Below are 16,193 nucleotides of genomic sequence, written 5' to 3'. Positions count from 1 at the left end.
GCATTAGGAGGAAGTGGGTCTTGATCTTTCCCTACTTTATCCTCCAAATTTTTGGTCTCCATTATATGTAGCACAAGATACTGCAGAATGTGTGAACTTGGTAATATTGTAGTACCAATGGACTTATACTGCTGGATTGGTTTTGCAAATTTTGTAATAATTATTTTCTTTTTTTTTAAAAAAAAAAAATGTATAAGTTTTTTTTAATTTTTTAAACATTGGGGAATATTGGGGAAATAACTATGCCCTTAGAAGCACAGAGCACAGGACACAGCACCACTGGACTGAACAGGACACAGCACAGGACCCAGAAGCACCACTAAACTCAGAAGGACAGAGCACAGGACACAGCACCACTGGACTGATACTGCAGAATGTGTGAACTTTGTAATATTGCAGTACCACTGGACTTTTACTGCTGAATGTGTGAACTTGGTAATATTGCAGTACCAATGGGCTTATACTGCAGGATTGGTTTTGCAAATTTTGTTGTAATTAATTTTTTATTTTTTTTATAAGTTTTTTTTAATTTTTTAAACACTTGGGAATAATGGGGAAATAACTATGCCCTTAGAAGCACAGAGCACAGGACACAGCACCACTGGACTGAACAGGACACAGCACAGGACCCAGCAGCACCACAGAACTCAGAAGGACAGAGCACAGCACACAGCACCACTGGACTGATACTGCAGAACACAGCACAGCACAGCACAGAACTAAACAGCACAGCACGAGATCTACCAGGACAGAGGACCACCTAACACACCCTCCCTCTACCCTGATCAATACCCGAGTGAAGATGGCGGCGACTAGCGGGGAATTTATAGTATCCGAGTATCGTGAGATCCGACAGCGGGATTATGACTCCGAGCCTCGGTATCAGGTTTTCATTTGGCGCCAACACCCGGATCTGTCTCGGATCCGACTCGGATCGGCAACGTTCGGGTGGGCTCGGATTCACGAAATCCGAGTGCGCTCATCTCTAGTTCATAGCACATCTAAGTAACATTGTCACACAGAAGTGGCAGAAAACATTGCCACACAGCTATGGCAGAAAAGGTGTGCAAGATAAAATTGTCCTTGGGCCATCCCACCCACCCTTATGTTGGATATTAAAAAGTACATGTACAGTTTAACAAACCAAGCAGTTCAGCGACAAAGATTGTCACTTTTGTGGCTGAACTGCTTGGTTTGTTTGGGCCCTCACAAAACAAACTATCAGTACCTTACCTGCCTTAAGCCCAACAGTGCTGTCAATGAACTCTACAGTGGCAAGATGTTGTTGTCATCATCCTAACCCTCTCCCTCATCGCTGTGTACATCATACTCACACAATATTAATTTATCCCTGCTGAAATCCACCATTACAGAAGTCTCTGTACTTTGATGTAATTGGCGGTAAAGGCCTTCCTCATGAAATTTGTAGTTCATTTTGATGAACATCATCTTTTCCACATTTTTAAGAAGTAGCCTCCTATGCTGATCACTGACAAGGTTTCTACCCAGCTGTGCTGAAAACTCTTTCTGGGTACACACTGCAGGGTGGGCAGCTTAGTTATTACAAAACAAGTTGGTACATGGGTCTCCAAATTGCCTTTTTTTCCTCCCAGTATGTAAAGGGACTGTCTGACATGTCTATTTGTATGCTGTCATTAAAATAATCCTCCACCATTATTTGGATGTTGATAGTAGAATCTAGTGGAGTTACGGTAGAGGTGTCACGAGTTTTGGGCAATTCTTTTAGACCAGACCATGGGGTAAATGTATCAAGCTGAGAGTTTTTCGGCGGGTTTGAAAAACCAATGAGATTCTAGCTATCATTTATTAAATACATTCTACAAAATGACAGCTAGAATCTGATTGGTTGCTATAGGCAACATCTCCACTTTTCAAACTCGCCGGAAAACTCTCAGCTTGATACATTTACCCCCATATGTCAAAATGTTGTTCTCACTCACCAATGGGTCTTTTTGTGAAAGCTAAGTTTTGCAAAGCACACTGCAGTTTATAGGATATCTAGAAAAAAGTACCACACAGCGGTAGCTGAAAAGAAAAGTGGTGCAAGATGGTGAATTGACATACTATGATTGATGGGCAGCAAAGTAGACAAGGTTATAAAGTCGACAATATAATGACATTGACAGTATTATTAGGACATGACATCAATTGTATTAGGTTGACAATTCAAATGTAGACAGTATTATCCCTAACTCTAACCATGTTCCTATCCCTGTCCCTAAACCTAGACCTGTCCCTACACCTGTCACTAGACCTGTCCTTAACCATATCCGTCGCCCTACAATAATACTGGCCACATCTGAATAGTCTCCCTAATCATACTATCCACCATCTGAATTGGGGCCCTAATAATACTATTGAGACCTAAATTGTCGACTGTTACACAAGCTGATAGACCAAGGCCAAAATGTCAAACAGTGCAAGATGGAATTATCCTAGAGAATTATGTTAAAAAGGTTTAGCAAACTCACACAGAAACAGGAGGGGTAGCAGGTACAGTTTAACAAACCAATAAATTCTAAGACTGATGGCTTTTCGCTGTTCTTCCATCCTCTGAAGCATATAAAGGGTGGAATTCCACCTTGTTACCACCTCTTGCTATCAGTTTGTGGCTGGGCAAATTGTATTCTTCATGTAGATGCTGCAATTTAATCGACAGAGCAACGGCACAAACACACGGTTCATAGCACATCTAGGAAACAATGCCACACAGTAGTGGTAGAAAAGAAACGTAGTGCAAGATGGAATTGTCCTTGCGTCCTCCCTCCCACCCTAATGTTGGATCTTAAATTTCTGTAGCTGATGACGGCGCTAATGAGGATGACGATGATATTGTTTGTGTTAGTCCTGTACCGGTGGAAGCAGTTGTTGACAGTGATAGCAAGAAGCCCATTGTCATGCCTGGGCATAAGACCAAAAAGTCTACCTCTTATGTGTGGAATTATTTTTACCCAAATCCTGACAACAGTTGTCTAGCCATTTGTATCGTTTGTAAAGCCACAGTCAGTAGAGGTAGGGACCTTAACCATCTAGAAACCTTATCCATGTTACATCATTTGAAGCAAGATCATAGCCATTTGAAGCGAGTTCATGGCAAGCTCTTGGGAAAGTCAGAAACTTAGGCTAACAAATAACAACAAGCAGTCAGGCATCAGCTAACTCCCTTCTCTCAGCTAGATCTCAGCGCCTGCAATCTACACCCCCAACACCTTCATCATCATCAATATCCTCACTAGTGATCGGAATTAGTCCTGCATCCAAGTTGCTAAGGCTAGGTGACTCCTCCCGTATCCAGAATTCCTCAGAAGAGGCCTGCTGCTGCTGCTCCTGTTGCTGGGGGTGGATCTTCAACCCAGAAGCAGAACAAGAAAAAGACTACTAGTAGTTTACAACAATTGACTGTTAAACAATCCTTTGCAAGATTAAGCAAGTATGAAAGCTGTCACCCAGTCGCACAGCGGATCACAGGCACCATGGCGACTATGCCAGTAGAAGATCTGTGTCCAATATCCACTATTAATGCAGCAGGTTTTAGACAGTTAATTGAGGTCCTGTGTTCCCATTACCAAATTCCATCTTGACACCATTTTACTAGACAAGCAATTCCTCACCTGTACCAAGAGTATAATTATTGGGCTACAAAATGCGAATCTACCCACTGTACACTTAACTACAGATATATGGACAAGCCGAACTGGGAAAACTAAAGATTATATGACTGTGACAGCTCACTGGGTTGGTGAATCACCTTCAGCAGCAGGAACAGCAGCAGCATCTAACAAACAATGCCAGATCTTTCAGAGGCAGGTTACTCTGTGTATCACCTCCCTAAGAGGCATACCGCTGACAACCTGTTTGAAAAAGTAAGGGATGTCATTGCAACATGGCCTATCCTGCTTGGACTCTCCTGAGGATATGTGATTTCTGATAACGTCAATATTGTTAGAGCATTGCAGCGGGGGGAATTCCATCGCATTCCCTGTTTTGTTCACACAATCAACTTGGTGGTACAGAGCTTTTTGAAAAATAACAGTGACATGCAGGGGATGCTGTCTGTGTCCCAAAATATTTTGGGTCATTTTCAGCATTCTGTAACAGCATGCAGGAGATTGCAGCAGTTGCAAGAATAGAATTTGAGGGCGAATGTACTTTAGTACAGCACAGTGGAGAATACATTCCGTGTTGTACAAGGTGTTGAAATCACTAGAAGCATTCATCTGTGAAGTGAGTTCAGACACTGCTAGCTTGAGTCAAGTAATTCCCCTAATTAGACTTTTGGAAAAGCAGCTTGAAGGAGAACATGAAACAAAGCAATTCCGTTAAGTATGTTGAAGTTGTAGAGCAAGTACTTTATTCTCTTCGCCGGAATTCAAGAGTTACCAAAATCTTAAAATTGGATCACTACATTTTGGCAACTGTGCTTGATCCTAGGTTTAGGTCTTTTCTTTCTTTCCAACTGACCCAGATCTCAAGAGATGCAATGAGCTTCTGGTAAGCAAGCTGACAGCTCAAGTGGTACATGACATGACGACATCTTTTCCTACAGTTTCTCTGGCAACTGCTGCTGGGAAAAACCTTACTTTTCCCAAGACAGCCAGTGGTGATGCAGATGAGTCTGCAAAACATTTTGACATTTGGTCTGGTCTAAAAGAATTGCCCAAAAATCGTGACAACTCTGAGATAAAATGAACTATAAATTCAACAAGGAAGGCCATTACCGGCAATTACATGAAAGTATAATTATAATTCTGTATTGTTTCGCTGTTAGGATATGGGATCTTGAACTCCCCACAGAGCACTAGACAATAGTAGTTCTCACTCGTTATTAGGATATGGGGTATTGAACTCCCCGCGGAGCAGTGGACAGTAGTGGTCCTCACCAAATCATCATCACCAAATACCTATTCCTATTCATAGTTACATATTAGGGTAACTTAGTGAATTGTGCAGTTCTAAGCAGTATTTTATGTCCACCATGGCACTGCTCTGTAGGGGCTATTTGGGATCATCCGCATTACCATTTATCATACTATAAGAATGAAGATCATAATCTCTTTCAGAGTCCAATAAAGCACTTTGTTATTAGAGCTTCAGTTGTTCATAGTGACCTAATTTAGATAGATCTTTTGGTAGTGTTGAGAATCAGAGAACAGGCTATACGTTAGATAGGAGTAATTTAGCATCTATTCTTAGGAGCACTTTTTTATACAGCATGGTGACATGCAGTGTTTAACTGCAGTTTTAACAATCAATTATACTTTCAGTTCTGTTACTTCAGCACTACACATTTTTTTTATTATTTTGCTAATAAAATTGAATTTTGTTTTGATCATGACCTTATGTACTGTGGAATTTATAAAGTTTTGAATTTCTATCAAGTTTATACGCAGATTGTGAAGAGTTTAACCATATGAGTGCCCCAACTACATATTCCTGGTCTTTTCCCCTTTCCAATACCCCTGTTTTTGTGTTACCAATGGCACTGGAGACTGGAGAATGACAAGAACACTGTCTGCTACTCCTGTTTCTGTGTGAGCAATGACAGTGAGCAATGGCACTGAAGACTGACAAGAATGCAACTACCCCTCCTGTGTCTGTCTGAGAAATGGCACCGGATCTCTGTATGGGGAGGTACTTATGGAATCCAAAACTCGCAAGCTCCGACAATGCGCCAATGACATTTTCCAGAACATGGGAAAGTACCGAGCCGAGACGATTCGGTACTCGGATTGGTGGAGTTCATGGGGGCTCAGTTTAAAAAAAAACGAGCCTGAGCATCGCTAATTAAAACTTAGATAATACTTTTTAAAAACTGATTCATCTGCTCATATTTTATTGCTCTTTGAAGTCTTGACAAACATTACTGAATGTTAAAGATTTCTGTCATGGCTACTCATGCCTCCAACTTTTTGGGCTACTCCTAAATGTCTCATTAGACTGCTCTACAGTTTTAAACTCAGCTGCTACAGTTTTAAAGGCCCACACAAATCCTTCAGCGTTATGCTTCAGTGGGTCATTAGGTTTGTTGTGATTCATCTTAAAGTCTAGTTATTGTAACGTACAATTTTAAAAATCCTTTGGCCATCAGGTAAGACGTGTATTTTTTCACTCCTCCTTTTTGGTAGTCATCCAAAAATTATTTTTCTTATTATTTCTTCAAAGTCCTTTAGACGCATAAAAAAAAATTTAAGAAAAATTAACATAAAATTAAAAAGGCATCAGACATTCAGTCATGCTGCTCTCAAAGTCCCAAGCGTCACAGCCATGGTGCTAGTCATGTGGCATGTTATCCATACAGCTGATAGTGTGCTATTGTGATTTCTTGAGCGAGACGATTGTCCACTCCAGCACTGATGCACATATCTGCTACTTAATATAGTTCCTGTAAATTTAGTTTTTACAGTACAGTATAATTTACAGTACTATCTACAGTCTTCAGCTTATTTTCTGACCTGCAGTAACTGGGGAAAACCCAGCTCAAAGCTTGTTACCCACCTGTTAGAAAAATAAATCACAGTAAACAGTTGTAATAGTTTACTATAAAAATGTCTCTCTCCACAGAAATTTTATAGTGACTAAGAAGAAAAATAACCATGGGTGGACATTTCATCTGCAATCAAAGTCTGTTGGACAGAGCCAAGCGGACTCTTTCATGTTAATCCCCATAACTATTTGATCCAATTAACCATGTTGCTCATAGCTTCATAGATTACATACCAATGAACCTTTCTTGAAGTCTTTAAGTAGATAAACTCAACTCTCAAGGTGAGGTGGACCCAAGATCAAAATTTGTCAGAGCAGTCCTGGCACCATAGTATAACAATCTACTTTTTTTTTTTAACTTGCAACTTTGAAAAATAAAAACACTGTCATGAATTCACAGAATTAAACATATGTGGATTAACAAGGATTACAAGAAAAAGTATATGAGCAAACACAAAATAATATATTCTTTCATGCCTTAGCAGGGCGTTATTTAATGTATTGTGTTTATTATAATGTTATGTACTGCATTATTAACTGTTTATTATATTATTTATTGTATTATTTACCATATTTATTGGATTAAAACTTTTACTTATTGTATTACTTCTTTTCTATATTTTTTTTTTTCTCTACAGCAAGGTTTCTCAAATCTAGTCCTCAGTGAGCCTTAACAGTGCATGTTTTCCATGCCTCCTTGCTGGAGCACAGGTATATTCATTACTAACTGACACATTTTGAAAGTTCCATATGTGGCACACATTATTTCACTTGTGATCTGGAAAAACCTGCACTGGTATGTGCTAGAAATTTTATTAGTTCCAAACAAATCTGTCAAACCTAAATAGGAACTACAGTGGATATTAAATCTTTATGGGGTTTTTTTTAGTAAATTTATTAAAAATCCCCTTTATATTACATTAGCTTCCAACAAAACTTGAAAATACAAATAGTCATTGATATGTGGAACAATGAAAAAATTACGCTAGCTCCCCAATAGCACTTAACAGACAATATTCTGAAAACAGCATTTTGATTTGTGACTGAATATTTCTGCAAAATAAGTCACGAAATCCAGCAGTATTCAGAAATAAAAAAAACAATTTACTAATGAAAACAGACAATAAAATATAATTTTCCCTGTTCACGGCGGATAAAGTTTAATCAATCATCTTTTTCAATGTTCTAGATAATTATGACTTTTATGTAAATATAGCAAAATATATACTTTAAAGCAATCAATATAGGCAATAGGATTAAGTGATCAAGTATGAGCATCAGTGGCGGAACTACCATTGGTGCAACAGGTGCTGTGCTCCTGGACCCATAGCGATTATGGGGCCCACTGCACAGGTAACTAGCGAGCTGTGGGCCCCAGTTCCCTCCTCCCCGATTCCCTGCACCGGGTCCAGCAGATCGCTAGTTCTGCCTCTGAAGAGCATAATAAAAACCAGGCAGTGTAATCAGTGGTGGGGCTTGGGTACAGATTAAGGCCTAAAGTAGTCTTAAACCACTTAAAAAAGTGTTTCCCTGCTGCTTATCCAGTTAGCTTCTAGCTGGTAACTCCGCACAGAGCAGTTCCTGTTAGAAGATCTCCATGTCTTGAGCCTCAGGAGCCAGTAAAGGAAATGTCTTATATTGTAGGGATACTAACACTCGGACCTCCACGATTCTCTGCGCTTTTAACAAATTATAACAATAAAAGATACTAGAATATTTTAGTCACTTCTTTCTTACATTAGATAGTTTACATTTGACTGCCCTGAAATGCAACATAAAAGAAAATAATATTTAGCAAAGGAGACTCATTGTGTAGTAAAGGTAATAATAGAAATAAATATGTAACTATATTTCTTCAACATGTCGTTTTGCACTTGTCTTTATTTTCTGGAATCCACAAGTGTTTCTTTAGAAAAAATATTGGAACAAGGCTGTCTAGGGATAAAACATCATTAGTTACAGCGTGCAGTTTGTTTGAAATATGCGTTCCAGTACTTTAATATCTAAGTACCGCCTTGTGGAAAACTAATTACTGAACCACTGAGAGCTTCATAATGTCCTGCATTTAAGTCCTGAGCGTCATACATAATGCATGGGAAGCAGGCTCTGCTCTCTGATTACAAAACACTGTCATTAAGTGAGCAAATTAAAGATGTGAATAATTCACAGGCTGAGCGTATTGTCAGTGCTGCATTGTGAAATTAGAATTTCTAATAAGTACTGCAATTTTTTTAACCCAATTAACACAGAAAACGTCTTGAGACTGAATAGTACAATAAAAATTATTACCTTATTCTTTTGCTTCACAACAGACAAATTAAACACTGTACTTAATTTTGTAACATTAATTACTTTATTACAGAGAACTACTGTTTTAATCAAAGTTCAAATATTTACTTGAAAGCAGAAACACACATGAAGCTTCTTCAAATGTATTTGGCTGAAAATTTTCTCTAAAGGACTGAAGTGTCTTCAGAAATGCAATATTTTATATTTCATGCAAACAAAATAAAAACCAATTGCTATGGCAGCCACTGTGACCTTGTGATGTGTAAGCAGACAATATGTTTATGCTCCAGTATTATTGGTCGGAAAAGACAACACATTTTGCTCACATGCTAAAGATGTATGCCGAGATGAATATGATCGTCACTACATTAAACATCAGATGCAATATTCTTACCTCAGGATATAGTTTCCAGACATCAGTAAGTCCAGGGCTGTACATGTTGACAATCTGCAAAACAACTGCCATGTTAAGTAAAAGGCATTTTTCTTTCACATGTTGAGTTTTCCCTTTCTCTGTAGTGCAAAATCAGAAACAGCTGTTGGTCACTGCATTATGTTTTCCGTCTTTAAATCCATGGCAGGCTGATTCCAGAGGCTGAAGAAGTTAAAACAAGGTTTAGGATGTATTAGGCTTTTATCTATTTTCTTTATAATGCAGATTATTTGATTGTGAAAATTAGGAAGGTAGCTATTGGGAGGCACTCTCAATGCAATGCCCAAAGATATGGTTAGAGACACTGAGAGGGAGAAGGAAAGGAAAGAGAGGGCTGTCAGTGCAGATAAATCTGCATATGGAAATTAGGGTAATCCTGGGTACAGTTTTATTTAACAATGATGTAGTGTTTTTTTTAATTAGACAGGCACCTTAGCTATGGAGAATGAGACAGGGGAGGGGATAGAAAGGAACCATACTAAAGTTTAGTGAGAATAAGAGCAGCAAATTCAAAAGAGCGTCAATGTCTGTTAATTCACCTATTCAGCCACTTGTGAGTGATAATTATTGCTAAAGTCATGTAAATATTTTTTTAAAAACAAACAAAATGATTGTATGAACTGAAATTAATTACAATGTATAAAACATATGCATATAAACATATGAGGCCTTTCTCAAGATAATACTCAGAAATAGTGCAGAAATGTGGAAAGTGAATATGTAGCACCTATATATTATTTACCAGCATATTGAATAGCTTGCCCCACTGGTTGGTTCAACTAGTCTTTTCATGAACCTATTTTTATGTGCTTGTTGTATTACAAATATGTTTTATCATTAACCATCAGTTAAAAACAATAGATAGAATTAAGTCTAGGCTTTGGATAACAACTAAGGTTAGGTTAAGACTTACATAATTGATATTATTGGGTGGTATTTATTTATTGATTTATACATACATATATATATATATATATATATATATATATATATATATATATATATATATATATATATATATATATATAATTCATTTTAACTTTGACCCACATGGGTTCTATGGGTTCAATTGTTAAATTCCAACAAAGAAAAACTCCCTAATTTTCCAGGTAATGCTGGTTTCTGAGCCAAACAAGTCAAGTTGGACATCTCAACTTAAAAAACACTGTGCAAACATATCCAGCATATTCAAGAAATGCCTGCAAGTTTTTAAGACATGCTAAAAATTGAACTATATGGAAGTTTAGAAACCAAGTGTTACTGAACCTTGTGTGTGGCCTATAATAATTAAATTGATGGCTATAGACTGACAGTGGTGTTATGTAAACTCTCTCCAAGGCAACTGTAAAAAGAATTAGAGGACTAACCTTAATGTGCCATACTGGGTTATGAAATGAAAGGGGTTATTGGCAATAAGGTCAATTTTACAGAAGTAACAGAAATTGAAATGTATTGTATGGTTATAGATAATAAATAAAGAGCTTCTGGACAATCTACCATCTTCTCAGTCCATCAGGTGAGCTCAACCTTCAGAGTGTATGGATCATTTAGACCAGTGATAGGCAACAAGCAACCCGCCAAGCCTTCACCTACAGCCCCCTGCTCTATTCTGCTTTATGCCCTGTTGATCCTTTTCTATCCTTTATGACCCATCTCTTATTCTTTGCTTTATGCATCACCAAACTTTGAAAGCAAATTTAGCTCTTATAGAATAAGTGGGTAATAAAGTATAAAATAAGATAAACTTACCTTACTATTTGCTCAGAGTAGCCCAGTTACACGTCAAGTGACCTTCAGCAGTACATCTAGGATAAGACGAGGAGGGACGTGCAATCTGCATCAGTATATACACTATATGGACAAAAGTTGTCGGACACTTGACCATTAAACCAATGGGGACTGTAATGAAAATGTATTCAAATACATATACTTTAATATGGAGTTGGTCTCCCTTTTGCAGGGATATCAGCTCCCACTCTTCTTGGAAGGCTTTCCACAAGATATTGCAGTGTTTCTGTGGGAATTTGTGCCATTCATTCTGTCAAACATTTATGAGGTCAGGCACTGATGATGGACGAGAAAGCTTGACTCGCAATCTCTGTTCCAGTTCATTCCAATGGTGTTCCATGGGGTTGAGGCCAAGGTTCTGTGCGGGCCAGTCACAATCTTCCACACGGAACTCATCAAACCATGTCTTTGTAGTCCTTGCTTTCTTGCTTTGTGCATTAGGGCACAGTCGTGTTGTAATAGAAAAGGGTCTTCCCCAAACTGTTGCCACAAATTTGGAAGCATAGCATTGTTCAAAATGACTTGGTATGCTGAATCATGTAGATCGCCCTTCACTTGAGATAAGGGGCCTAGACCAAAACCCCGAAAAGCAGCCCCATAACATTATCCCTCCTCCACCAAACTTCACAGTTGGGATAATGAAGTCAGACAGGTAACGTTCTCCTAGAGCATCCACCAAACACAGGGCCTGATTCATTAAGGATCTTAATTTGAGAAACTTCTTATTTCTGTCTCCTGGACAAAACCATATTACAATGCAAGGGGTTCAAATTAGCATTTTGTTTTGCACATAAGTTAAATACTGACTGTTTTTCATGTAGCACACAAATACTTGATAGCTTATTTGTACACTGAAATTTAAAGTTGATATTTGTGTGCTACATAAAAAAACAGTCAGTATTATAACTTATGTGCAAAACAGAATGCTAATTTGAACCCCTTGCATTGTAACATGGTTTTGTCCAGAAGACTGAAATAAGAAGTTTCTCAAGTTAAGATCCTTAATGAATCAGACCCCCAGACTCGCCCATCTGACTGCCAAACAGAGAAGCGTGATCCGTTACTTCACAGAACAAGTTTCCACTACTCCACAGTCCAGTGTTGGTTTGCTTTACACCACTCCATCCAACGCTTGGCATTGGTCTTGGTGATGTGAGGCTTGCATGCAGCTGCTCAGCCATGTAAACTAATTTCAATAAGCTCCTGCCGCACAGTTTTTGTGCTTACAGCAATGCCGGTGGAAGTTCGGAACTTTTCAGCTATGGAATCAGCAGAGCGTTGCCAACTTTTACACACCATGCACCTTAGCAGTGGTTGACCCTGCTCTGTGATTTTACGTGGTCTTCCGGTTCATGGCTGAGTTGCTGTTTTTCCTAACTGCAATGGCAATGGGTCTGATTGAAATACCTCAATTCAATATACTTTTGGCCACATAGTATATCTGCAGCATATGTGCAGTTACACACACGCACACACACACACACTTGCACTTATTGCATCGTGAGGACCCATGTCTGGAACATGGCTATATAGGGACACCCCTTTCCTAATGTCCTGTCGACAGAACAATCAAAGGAGTCTGTGTAGGAGCGATTTGTCACCAGAGTTACCACATGAGATTTACACTTTGACTTTGCATAATGTACTGACATGGACTGCAAGATGGGGAAAGTGTCATGTATTTTGACTGTGTGAGGACATCTACATTCCTGCATACATAAATGAATAAATAATAACATTGGTAGGGATGTGCACCGGCCACTTTTGGTGTCTTGTGTTTTGTGTTTTGGATTCGGATTTGCTTGAGGTTTTGGGTTCGGATTTGTTTCGCAAAACACCCGACGAAAGGTTTTGGTTCGGATTTAAGGTTTTGGATTCGGATTTATTTTGAAAAAAACATAAAAAGTGTTAAAATCAAGTTTTTTTGGTTTATTTTCACTCCTATGCTATTATTAACCTCAATAACATTCATTAGCAATCATTTCCACTAATTCCCAGTCTATTCTGAACACCTCACACCTCACAATATTGTTTTTAGTCCAAAACGTTTCACCGAGGTAGCTTTCTGGACTGCATAGTGCAGTGGTCCCGGTACACAATTTGGTACCGGGGCCACAATATATCACCCCCAACTGGTCTCAATTCCACCAAAAAAGTATCTGGACTGCGTAGTGGAGTGGTCCCCACAATATAATAAAAAAAACCTCAACTGGTCTGAATTCCACCAAACAAGTATCTGGACTGCGTAGTGGAGTGGTCCCCACAATATAATAAAAAAAACCTCAACTGGTCTGAATTCCACCAAAAAAGTATCTGGACTGCGTAGTGGAGTGGCCCCGGTACCCAATTTGATACCTGGGGCCACAATATAATAAAAAACCCTCAACTGGTCTGAATTCCACCAAAAAAGTATCTGGACTGCGTAGTGGAGTGGTCCCCACAATATAATAAAAAAACCCTCAACTGGTCTGAATTCCACCAAAAAAGTATCTGGACTGCGTAGTGGAGTGGCCCCGGCACCCAATTTGATACCGGGGCCACAATATAATAAAAAAAAACTCAACTGGTCTGAATTTTATCAAAAAAGTATCTGGACTGCGTAGTGGAGTGTTCCCCACAATATAATAAAAAAAACCTCAACTGGTCTGAATTTTACCAAAAAAGTATCTGGACTGCGTAGTGGAGTGGTCCCCACAATATAATAAAAAAAACCTCAACTGGTCTGAAATCCACCAAACAAGTATCTGGACTGCGTAGTGGAGTGGCCCCGGTACCCAATTTGATACCAGGGCCACAATATAATAAAAAACCCTCAACTGGTCTGAATTCCACCAAAAAAGTATCTGGACTGCGTAGTGGAGTGGCCCCGGTACCCAATTTGATACCGGGGCCACAATATAATATAAAAAACCTCAACTGGTCTGAATTTTACCAAAAAAGTATCTGGACTGCATAGTGGAGTGGTCCCCACAATATAATAAAAAAACCCTCAACTGGTCTGAATTCCACCAAACAAGTATCTGGACTGCGTAGTGGAGTGGCCCCGGTACCCAATTTGATACCGGGGCCACAATATAATATAAAAAACCTCAACTGGTCTGAATTTTACCAAAAAAGTATCTGGACTGCGTAGTGGAGTGGTCCCCACAATATAATAAAAAAAACCTCAACTGGTCTGAATTCCACCAAACAAGTATCTGGACTGCGTAGTGGAGTGGTCCCCACAATATAATAAAAAACTCCTCAACTGGTCTGAATTCCACCAAAAAAGTATCTGGACTGCGTAGTGGAGTGGCCCCGGTACCCAATTTGATACCGGGGCCACAATATAATAAAAAAAAACTCAACTGGTCTGAATTCCAGGGAACAGATGGCGGACACAGGATGGACGTCTAAAACCAACATAGCAGTTAAGGGCGCAGTTCCTCTTTTTTTGTGACTGCACAAACAATTAACATAGTAATAGAAATGACAGGTTTTTTTTTTTGTTTTAAATATAGAAAGAAAGAAGGTAGTACTAGAAATGGCAGTTATTTATTTTTTAAATAGAGAAAGAAAGAAGGTAGTACTAGAAATGGCAGTTATTTAGTTTCTTTTAAATAGAGAAAGAAAGAAGGTAGTACTAGAAATGGCAGTTATTTAGTTTCTTTTAAATAGAGAAAGAAAGAAGGTAGTAATAGAAATGGTAGTTATTCGAATCCCCAGGAGAGTCTAAGTGGGGTGAGCCACAGAGAGATTATTTCCCTCAGTTTCTCTAACAGGTTGTCAGTGTTGTGCCTCTTCTTAAAACCTGGGATACATAACTACACACACTCGGCAAAGCTTTTACAAATTATCTGCGGCACAGGAGAGTACCACTGGACTGTACTTTAATAGCAGTACCTATTATTTTTGGGTACAGCAACAGTGAGTGATCGTAGTTAGACTTTTAAATAGCAGTACAAGCTAGATTTTTTAAAATTTTGTAATATTCTTTTCCAATTAATTTTGGAAAATATTTTATTTATTTTTTTTAAATTAATTTTTTATAATTTTTTTTATAAAAATAATTTTTTGTTTTTTTAACTTTTGAAAAACTAGGAAATAACAATGCCCTTAGCAGAACAGACCACAGGACACAGGAAGTACAGAACACGGGCCAGGGCCTAAGCCGTTCCTTGCCACTACGTGTCGTAAATGGCATATTGTCAACTTTACGTTTCTCCTCAGATGATTTTAAGTTTCTCTTTTTGCTACTTTTTGAGAACTTGGGCTTTTTGGATTTTATATGCCCTGTACTAGGAGATTGGGCATCGGGCTTGCCAGACGACGTTGATGGCATTTCATCGTCTATGTCATGACTAGTGGCAGCAGCTTCAGCATTAGAAGGAAGTGGGTCTTGATCTTTCCCTACTTTATCCTCCAAATTTTTGTTTTCCATTATATGTAGCACAAGAGAGCGTACCCCTAAGCCACACACACTCGGCAAAGCCTTTAAAAATTATATGCGGCACAGGAGAGTACCACTGGACTTATACTGCTGAATCAGTGAACTTTGTAATAGCAGTACCACTGGACTTATACTGTTGAATCAGTGAACTTTGTAATATATCAGTACCACTTGACTTATACTGCTGAATCAGTGAACTTTGTAATAACAGTACCACTGGACTTATACTGTTGAATCAGTGAACTTTGTAATATATCAGTACCACTGGACTTATACTGCTGAATCAGTGAACTTTGTAATATAGCAGTACCACTGGACTTATACTGCAGAATCAGTGAACTTTGTAATATAGCAGTACCAATGGACTTATACTGCAGGATTGTTTTGGGATTTTTTTATTTTTTTTTTATAATTACTTTTTTTGTCATTTTTTTTCTAACTTTTTTTGACATTTTTTATAATTTGGGAATAATGGGGAAATAACAATGCCCTTAGAAGGACAGAGCACAGGACACAGCACCCCTGGACTGAACAGGACACAGCACAGGACCCAGCAGCACCACTGAACTCAGAAGGACAAAGCGCAGGAAACAGCACCACTGGACTGAACAGGACACAGCACAGGACCCAGCAGCACCACTGAACTCAGAAGGACAGAGCACAGGACACAGCACCACTGGACTGAGCAGAACACAGCACAGCACAGCACAGCACAGCACAGAACTGAACAGCACAACACAGCACAGCACA

The 16,193-nt window shown here is 38.8% G+C and overlaps 1 long non-coding RNA gene across 1 annotated transcript in view; it reads right to left on the bottom strand.

Annotated features, from left to right (window-relative positions):
• Positions 1–9,499, bottom strand: part of LOC142142819 (uncharacterized) — a 281,383-nt gene extending 271,884 nt beyond the window's left edge. Inside the window, exon 1 of the long non-coding RNA XR_012689343.1 lies at positions 9,188–9,499. This is a non-coding gene — a long non-coding RNA (uncharacterized LOC142142819). The remainder of the gene's footprint in view (positions 1–9,187) is intronic.
• Between the last annotated feature and the right edge of the window lie 6,694 nt (positions 9,500–16,193).

The sequence above is a fragment of the Mixophyes fleayi genome, chromosome 3, assembly GCF_038048845.1.
Source record: "Mixophyes fleayi isolate aMixFle1 chromosome 3, aMixFle1.hap1, whole genome shotgun sequence".
Classification (NCBI taxonomy): Eukaryota; Metazoa; Chordata; class Amphibia; order Anura; family Limnodynastidae; genus Mixophyes; species Mixophyes fleayi.
The sequence above is the reverse complement of the archived record's forward strand: the minus strand, read 5'-3'. Positions and strand labels throughout refer to the sequence as shown.